The following is a 12168-nucleotide window of genomic DNA, read 5'->3' as shown; positions in this document are numbered from 1 at the left end:
CAGCAGGCTTGCTAAAGTAGGGCAATGGGAGGTGTAGTGACTGTGAATGGCCTCAAAAGCATTACTCTACACACACACACACACACAGTTTCACAGTTGCCATGTCTGGGATTAGAATTCCTACCTAACTAGTATGTTACACTATAGCATTACGTAGTTATCACACATGCCAGGGAGCTTATAGGGCTAGCCATTGTCCAATGGTGTATTTCAAGGTGAATGACATCATCAGGCTAGCTAAACTAGGGCAATGAGGAGTGCAGTCTGTGTGAATGGGCCATAAACCATTCCTCTGGAAACACACACACAACACTCAGTCACACACAACTTTACATTTGACAGGACTGTGTATACAACTGCTAGATGAATAATGACTTGTACTATCATGTTACACAGTTATCAAAAGTACCACAGACACTATAGTGCTGAGGGCTGGCAGAAGCAAATGTCTACAGTGATAGACATTGGCACATCGTGATATTGACAAAATGGATGTGTGGTGGGTGGGACAAGCCTCATGTTGGGAAGCTCTTTGCCACTGTCTCTCTCTCTTCCCCACATCCTTGTTTGTATATGTTTGACCTATTATAGTGTGTTGTCCTTGGATATACGTGTGTATTCCTATCCGATGTGTGTGTAAAGCATGAATGGTGTGCAATGTGGTGTGTGTGCACAGAAATCTGTGAATGACAGATATGTATAGTTCACTGTTGTCAGACATGGGCTTCATTTCTCTAAGTGTGGGAGCATGCCAAGTATGACCTTCTGTATTGAATGTGTGAAGCCATTACCGGTAGGCTGCACTCCACTGCATGCATTTGTGTTCTAAACGTACAGCTAGCAATCTGTTTCTGCAGGGTATCCGTAGATAGGTTGACAATATGGAGTCACAATGGGCAAAGGATAGTGGGATACTGTAACTAATCGTGTCTGTGCTGCTTGTGCTACATGGTTTTGGAGTTAGCAGACATATTCAGACATATGTACTGTTTTACACTGTGATGTATTATGTCATCAACTACTGACAGATATACTTATTTGCTCACAGTAATTTCCTGCGGAATACAAGATGAATGAAGCTGTGTCCAGTATTGTGGTCTGCAGCCTATATATTCTTGGACACTCATGCCATTCTGGAGGGGGAGCTGCAGACACTTGCTGATGGGTCTGTGTAAATGGTCCAGCACCTTGGTACTGTGGTGGCTGAGGATCCCCTGCTTGTACATATATCGACATGACAGAATGGCCATACCTCTCAGCTGTACAGATTCAAACAGGTTGCTCAGAGGCAGGGCTCATATATCTGGTTAGTTCCCCTTCACATTGTGGTTTATGAGCAGGTTTGTAGCCACCCATTCCTGGGTTTGCATGCAGGGTAGTATGCGCACACATCAGAGTTTCAGACTTCACACACTCCATGGCATCCATGCTTCTACCCCCCCCCCATTATTCTATCCTCTTTCTAACATTATGCAAGTGATATCTGATAAGTATCCCTATAGTTATCCCTTCATCCCAGCGGCATTTAGGGGTTGGTCCACAGTTCATGTAGCAGGACATGGTGGGCATGCTACTGGCATTTGTCGACATGGCCTTGCATTTGTGTTCTGTGGACTGTGTTATGCCGGTATTTGGGACTCCATGAGATAACATACATTGGCAGTACGGGTGAGGCACAGGCCTTTGACAGAGGAGTGCAGGGCATTTGGTAGTGATGCAGGCCAGTGCATTCTGTCACTCCTACAGTCACAGGCTGCAAGACACTGGATTCCCCTGGGGTGACAGGGTAGGTGTGCAAGGTGTTAATGGCAATAATTTCTGTCCTTATTAATCCATTGGTGTGGATGCTGGCAAGGTGCTACTTACAGCTAGGGACATACCTGCATGGGACACCTTTTCAGCATGCTGCATTCTGTGGGTATTCCCATACAGAAGTTGTGATCATAATGTACTCATTCCCAACAGCTGGGATACGACCTGTGATGAACCTGTGGCTGATGGTGGGGTGAGCCGAGTTCATGTGTGCTATAGAAGCTTCTTGCAGCTGATTCACAGCTATACATGTGGCATTCCCCTTATGTTGGCTTATGCGGTGGCATCAGCAGTTTCTCAGTACTTCATAACTGTGGTCTGCCAGTGTTTGGCCAGACTACATCAGTATTCCATACTACACAGACAACTAATATGCTGATAACCTGTATGTACAATTCCAAAGGTGTGTCCATTTGACAGTTACATTTTATATACTCTGTCTAGGGTACTTCCACCTGTGTATTGTGTGTATGTCTGGGCCAACATTCATGGCATGTCCATCTTTCAGATGGTGACAGATACTACATCCGAACAATTAGCATGGATTACTGCTGGATTGGGTCTTGCTGTGATGCATTGTGTTTGGCACTGCAGTTGCCAGAACTTGACACTGTCATCAACAGTACTGGCCATAGACCACCAGGACACGCCTACATGCTGACCATTTCCACACAATATACAACAAACAACAACCTAACACACAGAGCCCTGCATATTGTACACGTGCAACAATCTATCCTGCTAATTTGGCCAGCGCTCAGGTAATCTGTGCTCCACTGTTATTATACCCACACGTACATGTTACTACATTTCTATGTAGGATTGTGTGGGGGGGCACACCTGACAACAATAAACATTTGCTATGACTGTACTTGTATTTCAGGTACTCTGTTGGCTTCCATTTCATTCTGTATTCCGACCTATCATGCAGACTAGAGGCATATCAGTGGAGTACAGATCTTAGGTTTTATTGACCTACATTTCAGTTTCAGACTTCTTACCCTTCAAAACTAGCATCCAACTGCCTGACCTGTTGTAGTCTATGTAGGACTGGAAGGGGGCTGTTCTCTGTTGCCATCAATCAGAGGCCTTAGCACAGCCTTTCTTTGTGGTCATTTACACCTGTCCTGCTGGCTGAGACTGTTGTTAGGTATGTGAGCCTCGCTGACATGCATGTGTGTGTCCTATGGACACACATTTGACCCACCGCATGTCTTGCAGTGGGATTTGTCAACTTGTCTAGTACTGCCTTCTGTGTTGACACAAGTATTTGTTATGGATTTCATGCTGCCCATATAGGTGTCTACTATCTACTGCCATCCCATTCATCCACCTGATTCCTTTGCATGCTCACATCCATACTATAGATACAAGCAGCAGAACATACTACTCCATTCAACAACTGATAGGGAGAGTGAGTTACCTTGTGGCTGTGCCAGTATTGAGGATGGTGCTGGAGGCTGACTATGTCGGCTGCACATAGTACACTCCCTACACATGGTTAAGCACAGGTAGTGTCATGTTTGGCATCCCTTTTACTGTATGTGCGAGTCAGAGAGATTTGTCATTTCCTGGGTTCCTACCGTGTCAGTGTACGTGCTATGTGTTGTTTCTTTGCCAAAGCCTGGGCATACTGGGCATGCCTCTTTCTGCCTACAGGGGCAGGCTCAGGTTGTTCCTCTTCCGAGTCAATCTGTGCCTGTGCTGACCTTGGCAATGGTGAGGGGCTGTGTTGCCCTGCCCCGTGCTGTTCCTGCTGCAGCTGTTTCTGCAGGATCATATTGTGTAGTATGGCACATACAATGAAAATTTGGGTACATGTAGCTGGAGAGTACTGCAAGACTCCACCGGATATGTCCAGGCACCGGAACTGTGACTTAAGCATCCCAAACACATGCTCTGTTATGATTCTGGTTTGTGTGTGTGCCTCATTATGGAGTTCTTGTTCAGGTGTGTGTGCATTTCTGAAGTGTGGCATCAGCCACGGCTCCAGTGCGTAATCATCATCCCCCACAAGGCGGCCATATGGGATGTTCCCACTGGCAAATCTCTGGTACAGCTGTGTCATATGCCAGATGTGGGAATTGTGATAGCTTCCAGGGCTGCCAGCACACACATTCATTATAATGCCCTGGGCATCGCACACGACCTGGCAGTTGATGGAGGGGAAGCCCTTGCGGTTTATGTAGTTCTTACCCCACTCGCCATGTGGTGTTTTGATGTGTATGTGCATGCAGTCTATAGCACCCACTACCTCAGGTTATTCTGCTATTTGGTGAAAGAGATGCATATTGCTGGTCAACGCCTCATGGGTGTTGTAGAAATATATGTTCTCACCGGCATGTGCTGACATAGCATCCAGGAAATGGTGGAGTACCCTGGATGCTGATGCCCGTGAGATCCCCATGATATCCTCAGTTGGCCTTTGAAAGGTACCTGTGGCTAGTATTCTTAAGCCTACACATACCTTGGTATCCACTGGGATGGGCTCCCCTCTGTTGGTTGTGTGTGTGAGGCATGGCCGGCACAGCTCAACAATTTGCTGAAGGAGATCCCTGTCCACCCTATAGCGCTCCACTATCTCCAGCTCATGTAGCCCCTGGTAGATTACCCTGGGTCTGTACACTCTTCTCCTTGTCCTCACTGTGGGTTGGTCATCAGCATTCTCATCCTCACCACCCTCAGCCTCTTCCACATATTGATTTATGAGAGCGACAGTAGCCCATATCATTTTGTTGGTTTTGTTAGGTAAAATTTCCCCGTTTGTGTACACCGGTGGTGTAGAGTTTGCGGGAAAAACCAGAGTGAAAGGTGCTTGCATAGTTTATAGTAGTGTGCTGGGCTGGGCTGCTACCTGTGTAATTGGCTGATTCTGATAAATTTCACCTGCCAGCTATGCTAGTATTCATTGATTACCTTCCTACTGCTATTTTCCCTTCTCACTGCCGCACAAACCCAGTGCTCAGATGTGAACAGAGCTATTTCCTGTTTTTTTTTTTGTCGAAAACCCGTTTAGTCAATGTAAATACTGCTAGGCAGCTTCAGACACACTCCCTTCCTTAGCTGTGCTTAGCTAAGGGCAAACACGGGCCACTGTGCTCCAATAAGCTTCCAGCAGTCATGACACTCCCCCTCATGAGGTCATCCAGCTCTTAGGCTTAGACCATGGTGTTATTGCACATACACGGTTGGGTGCAAGCTTGCACTGAGGGGGAATCTGTGATTCAGTATCATTCCCCTCATTTGCATAGAACTGACTGCTAATGCATTGTTACAAAACCAACACTCAGCCTTCCCCCTTAACAACCACTATTCTATGGTCTTGTTGTGTTATGCATACCATTGACTACTACGGCAAAATGATGATTTTGGTTTAAAAGCTTATTTCCAGCTTTTTTTATTATTTTCGGGCCGATCCCATTTGTGCACCAATGCCCAACATTTAAACGTCCGAAATCGACCAAAAAAAGTTATTTTTTATCATTTTGAAACTAATTTTCATGCCTATGGCCATATATTTGGTCACTGGTATGCCTAACCCTTATAAAAAGAAGTTATGTACTTACCATAACGTTCCATGTGAGTTGTTCATCTCACCTTCATTCTTACTGATGGGTTCAAAGCAGATCCCTCAGCTCCAAGTCGGCACCTACTACAAAGCTCGAGGATTTCAAATAGCTCGAGGCCAAGTCCCTATCCCATGATGCACACCTTGAGTTACCTCAGATCTTGTTTGCTGCGTATAATAATACCATATGTCATTCTATAACTCCATAAGAGAGAAAGTATAGAAGGGTTGAGTGACCAGGAAGGCTCTAGCATCTTGGTCTTCTGAGAGCCCAGGAGAGGGTAGGAGGGAGGATGAACTCACAAGGAACATTATGGTAAGTACATAACTTCTTTATGTGAAGTTGTTCTATCTCGCCATTCATTCTTACTGATGGGTAGCGTCCCAAGCACCATATACCTCGGGTGGCTCACGGGAGTATATTTCTCAGGACCATGGATCCAAAGGAGGCCCTGTCAACTTTGTAATGAGTGATAAAGGTATGAGGTTTTGACCAAGTGGCTGCTACGCAAATATTATCAATAGGAAGTCTGGCAGAAAAAGCAGAGGATGTAGAAACTGCTCTGGTTAAGTGAGCTTTAATTTTATGCTGTAAGGGCATATTGGCAGCTGAATAAGCAAAGGTGATACAATCAGATAATCATTTTGACAGAGTTGTTTTAGCCACTGCCATACCTTTCCTGGAATCTGAAAATGAAACAAAAAGCTGGTCTGATTTCCTGAAATCTTTTGTTCTAGCCAAATAACATCTGAGCTGTCTGTGAACATCAAGTTTGTGCAGCATATACTCTAGATTGTTGGAGTGATTGGGGAAGAAAACATGAAAATCAATAATTTGGTTCAGATTAGTTTCAGTGCAAGTTTTGGGCAAGAAAGAGGGTTTTGTTCGAAGTGAGATGCTGTCAGCATAGAATATCAAATAAGGAGGCTTGATGGACAAGGCTTGAAGCTCTGACACTCTGCAGACAGAAGTAATAGCCACTAAAAAGATGGTTTTCCACAGCAGAAATTTAAGGTCACATGAGGAAGCTGGTTCAAATGGAGGAAGAATTATGCGGGAAAGCATAACATTTAGATTCCATGGAGAATAGGGAGATTTCACATGAGGTCTAATATGAAATGTCCCTTTGAGAAAGGCTTTGGATAATTTGTGTGACATAATATTCAACCCTTCGAATCCAAAATGAAATTTAGAGATGGCAGCAAGCTGAACACGGACTGTTGCTGCTGCAGCTTCTTTATTGAAGATCATGGTCAAGAATTCTACTATAGAGGCCATAGGGACTTGGTAAGGATTAATATTGTTTTTAGAGGCCCATATAGAAACATATTTTTCCATTTGTTAAGGTATAGCTTCCTTGTAGAGGATTTGTGAGTGGTTAAGAGAATTTGCTTTGTCTCATTGGAGAGGTTATGGAACCTGGCTATGATGGGAATTGGAGCAGCCAAGCTGTCAGCTTCAGAGAACGCAGAGAGGGATGAAGTTCCCCGACGAGTGCGTCAGAAGATCTGAAACTGGGTCCAGAATTCAGGGGTCCTCCAAAAGATGAAGTCGAAGGAAGGGGAACCAAATCTGATGAGGCCAATGAGGAGATATCAGAATGAAAGTCCTTCCCAGGGCTTTCACTATCTGTAATACCTTGGGTATCAACGGGATTGGTGGGAAAGCATAGAAGAGACCCGAGGGCTAATCATGAACAAATGTGTCCCTTGGGGCTTCTCCCAGAGGGGGAATCAGGGCAAAGTAGCTTCTGCATTTGGTGTTCATGTGACTGGCAAAAAGGTGGCAGTAAGATTGGCCCCACCTGCGGAATATCCTGTCTGCTATTTCTGTCTTGAGGGACCACTTGTGGGGCAACAAAACTGCTCTGCTCAGCTTATCTGTTATCACGTTGGATTCATCGGGATGTGCATTGCTAACACAAAGCGCTGGGTGGATATAGCCCACTGCCATACTCTTAGGGCCTTGTGACAAAGAGGGTAGGATCTGGTTCCTCCTTGTTTTTTCAAGTACCAGACCACTGACATGTTGTCCATCTAAATCGCAATCATACCCAGAGGAAGAGAGTCCTGGAAGTCTGCAACGCCAAAAGTACTGCTCTCATCTCTAGGATACTGATATGCAGATGTGTCTCTTGATCAGTCCATGTGCCTTGGGCTGTCCTTCCCTGAAAATGCCCCCCACCACCCTATCATGGAAGCGTCTGTGGTCACTGTGGCCACTGGTGGGGGTAAGAGAAATGGACGTTCCTATCGTAACAAGAAGTGAGGTCAACCACCACTGAAGACACTTTTTGCAGGAATTTGTAATCATTATCATGTGAGACATGGGGTGCTCTTGGTAAGACCACTGAGTGAACAACAGCAATTGCAGTATCCGCATGTGCATACGACCCAGTGGGATAGCCAGTATTGCTGCTGCCACCATTCCTAGCAATTTCAGAACTTCTGGTGCTGGTGCTTTGTTTTTGGATATTAGAATGCTGACGGAGAAGTAAAACTCTTTCTACTGGAAGTCTTAGCATGGTGGTGGTGTCCAGTTCTGCTCCAATAAAGACAATATGCTGTGATGGCGACAAGGCAGATTTTTCTGAGTTTATTGTAATGCCCAGCTGGTTGCAGAGGGACAGATTGGATTCCCTGGCCTGAATGAGTTAATGCCTGGTGGTGACGGTGAGGAGCCAATCGTCTAGGTACGGAAACACCTGGAATCCTAAACGTCTCAGGTGAGCCGTGACCACTGCCATGCATTCAGTGAATACTCTGGGGGCTGTAGTGAGACCAAAGGACATGGCTCGATACTGGTAATGATTGGCTCCCAGCCGGAAGCGCAGATGATCCCTTTATGGCCTGGCCATTTTTATGTGGTAGTATGCATCCTGGAGATCAATCGAGCACATCCAATTGTCTTTCCCTAAGAAGGGAAGTATTGACTGACGCATGACCATCCGAAACTTCTCTTTCTTCACAGATGTGTTTAGTCTGCTAAGGTCCAATATAGGTCTCCAGTCCCCTCTCTTTTTTGGAACCAAATAGAATCTTGAGTACGTTCCGGATCCTGTCTGGTCTGCTGGGACTGGTTGGATGACTCTTTTTCTTAGCAGAGTCTGGACCTCTACTGTTGCTTGTTCCCTGTAACTGGGTGGAACGTCCACGATTTTTCTTGTCGGTTGAGGGGGTGTGGTGAATGGGATGAAGTATAATCTGGAAATGATACTTTGTAGCCAGTTGTCATTTGTTATTTTGAGCCAGGCGTCTACATACAAAGATAAGTGACCCCTGACTGCCTCCAAAGCCGGACAGTCAGGCCTCCTTTCAGGAGAACTGGTAGGGCTTCCCAAAGACGTGACCTCTGTTGCCCTGGTTTTGTGGACACTCTCTGCCACGAGGGCGGCATCTTTCATTATTGCCCCCTCCTCTGCCCCTGGAGTGGGGTTCACCACGTGTGTCCTGAAAGGCTCCTTGGGTTTTTTGGAACCACATTTTCCCTCTGCTTTGACCCTTGGGGTAGGGTCTGGTAGGGGTGGAAAAATGGACTCCAATGGCAGACAGAGTCTTTCCCACCTGATCGCACCTGGTTAAGGTTTCCTTAACTTTGGGCCCGAAAAGGGACAAGCCACCAAAGGAGTTATTCACAAAGGATGACTTGAAGGGCTCTGTGAAGCAACACAAGTGCATCCAGGAGTGTCTCCTAAGAGCAATTCCTGTACCCGCTGCCCTACTCATTCGATCAACTGCATATGAAATGAGGCACATGAACGAGTTCACTATGGAGTTGAGGGTAGCAAGCTGGGAGACAGCTTTGTCTGTAACTCCTGCAGCTGCTGTACCCTGAAGAGTATCTCCCAGCTCTTTAAGGAGATCTATTTGTAGCCTTGTAAAATGGGTTAAATAGTTAAGCAAACGGAGTGCAAAATTTGCTGAACTAAATATGCACTTCCCATATCTATCCATGATCCTGGAGTCTCTGTTAGGAGGATGGATAGATGAGGAAGTTTCAGACATTTCCTTTTTGGTGGCTGCCGCCACCACCATGGCATCAACTGGCACACCTTTGGTCAAAAAGGATTTATCTCGGGGGTCAGATATGAACTTATTAGGCCTCCTAGGGACAGGCTCCATTGTGTCCGGAGACTCCCATGCCCTTTGTGAGACTAACTGCATAAGCTCATCGAAGAGACACCCAAGAGGTGGAGGGCTGAGACCCGAAAGCCTTCAGGAGAACCGCCTCATCCTCGGTACGGTTGGTGGACTGCCAGTCACCCCTCTGCCTAAGGATTTCAAGTATCTCTGCAAATGAGATATTCTCAGAGGGGGACCATGGGGACCCTTCAGATTTACCCAAGTCAGTATCAGATGTTAGTGACTCCTGAGGGGAGTCTAAATGTTTCCTCTTAAAAACTCTCATCCTGGGAACCTCATCACTGGGAGCTTCTGGTGAGATCTCGGAAGAGCATGGGCCACCCAATGGGGATTCCTGAGGCTCTGGGTCTATGCGCTTTGCTAGGATCTGTGAAGCAGAAGCAGACACAGGCGCTTTAGGGGATGAAGATGCCAGACCTGAAGTTGAGGATGTCTTGGGAGATATAACTCTCCTCATGGATTCGAAAACACCCCTGATTTGATGCGAAGGGAGCAACAGATCCGAGGAAACCGTTGATACCCCCGGCACTGGGACAGTGGGCTCCGAGCCCAAGGTAGGAGCCAAACTCATCCAAGCCGAAGCCCCAAGAGGCAAAGTCGGAACCAACAAGTCAGTCTGACTATCCTCCCTGATCCCGACCAGAGAGTGTTGGCTCCTAGAGTCCTTGATAGGTGCTGAGGATGTCACAGTGAATGGAGCCGAAGAGACTGGAGAAGGCGTAGGCTCCAAAGGCTCCACAATAAGCAAGTCTGACTCCTCCAGCTCCGAAGGACTAGTATGGCTTGGAGGAGGAAGAGATGCAGCTGGCATAAGGGTCTTCGGCTCCGAAGCCTACTGGATTGGAGCCAATAACAACTGTGCAAAGGACGGTGCCTGTAGAAGGTTCTGCACCACCCGATCCACATCCAAATCTGAGAGGCTAACAGAAGATCGAGATGAATGGACCGATGGTACCGACTGAAATAGTGGAGATTTAGAAATTTTGGACACCAGTTCCAAAATTGGGGACCGGCTCTGAAAAGAAAAGACAGTCGGCTCCGAGACTTGTGGAGCCGATGTCACAGACTCTTTTGACTTTTTAGGCTTTTTCAAATCCACAGAAGTCTTGGAGGACTTTGAGGACTTACTAGATCTATCCTGGTCACTCAAAGCCCCCTAGAAAGAAGGTTTCAACAAACCCCTGTCAATGAGCTTCCTCTTTCCCTCTTGTAGGACCTGAGAGGAAAAGGAATGGCATATGGAACATGTTTCTTGTAAGTGCAAGGCACCTAAGCAGTAGACACAATTAATATGGCAGTCAGTAACAGACATCTTCTGCCCACATTTAGTGCATTTTTTAAACCCTGACTTAGGGTGTTTGTCCTTGTCATCAGCCATGACAGAAACGGACACACCCAACAACAGCAAATATAAATTAATCTTCTAACGAAAAACAGGCTAACTATAAGCACACACACACAAGCCCTTTAAACTAAGGCTAACTGCAAATATTAATAAGCCTTCTAATAAAAAAACAGGCTAAATATATGCACACAAGCCCACAAATTAAGGTTAACAAGCACACACACACAAATTAACTAAGCAGATAATATTAATAAGCAATTTAATTTTAAGAATTATAAAATACTATGCTAAGAAAAATTTGACAAGAAGGTCACTGAATAAACAATTTCTAGTCACTAAGTAATCACACAATACTATGCTAAGAAAAATGTAACAAAAAGGTCACTGAACAAACAATTTCTAGTCACTAAGTAATCACACAATACTATGCTAAGAAACAATATGACAAAAAGGTCAGTGAATAAACAATGGGCCGGATTCACGAAGGCTTGCACGGAGTCTAAGAGTAGTGTAAGACTCCATGCAGCCTTCGCGAACCAGGAACAGCCCAAAGTCCGTGTAAGAGACAAGCTACAACGGCTCTTACACGGAGTGGGCGTCGATAAGCTAATCACCTCACTTGCAGCCGAATAGCATGCAAATGAGGATGATTAGCGATCCAGGAAGCCCAGAACAGCCCGTGTAAGAGCTGTTTTAGCTGCAGAAATGTACTCAGTTGACAACTGAGTACGTTTCTGCAAAAACTGCAATGGAGCCATGTCAGCTACAAATAAAGGGTGCATATGTGTCAGGCAGCATGCCAATGGCCAAATAAGTGGCCATTGGCAAAGTAACCTGATGCAAATATATTAAAAATATAATTTTTTTTTTTTGGCGATTGCCGATGTTTAAACCCAGCGCAGCCCGCGCAAATGGGCTGCGCTGTATAAAACATAAAAACGAAGGTTTTAAACCTACAAATGTAGGTTTTATGCAATATATGGAATGTCAATGCAGGGACCAGCAGACCAAAACCAACATGGCAACCGTGTAGTGGTTGCTAAGGGGGGAAGCTGAGTCTAAGACATGTAACTAAGCATTAGTAGGCAATCTGATGCAAATGAGTAAATGAGCACAGTCTGAGTAGTGTAAGAGTTACAGAAGGGGGAGGAACAGAGTAGGAGATAGGTGACATCACAGGGGGGAATGGTAGAAAGAAATGCAGTTCATTGGAGGTCAGAGTTACATGACAGATGTCAGACAGATATTATGGAAAGAGGTGTGCCACTAACTAAGCATAAGAAAGTCAAGAAATGGAAAA

Source organism: Protopterus annectens, chromosome 4.part0, assembly GCF_019279795.1.
Source record: "Protopterus annectens isolate FY-2018-M chromosome 4.part0, PAN1.0, whole genome shotgun sequence".
NCBI lineage: Eukaryota > Metazoa > Chordata > Ceratodontiformes > Protopteridae > Protopterus > Protopterus annectens.
The sequence above is the reverse complement of the archived record's forward strand: the minus strand, read 5'-3'. Positions refer to the sequence as shown.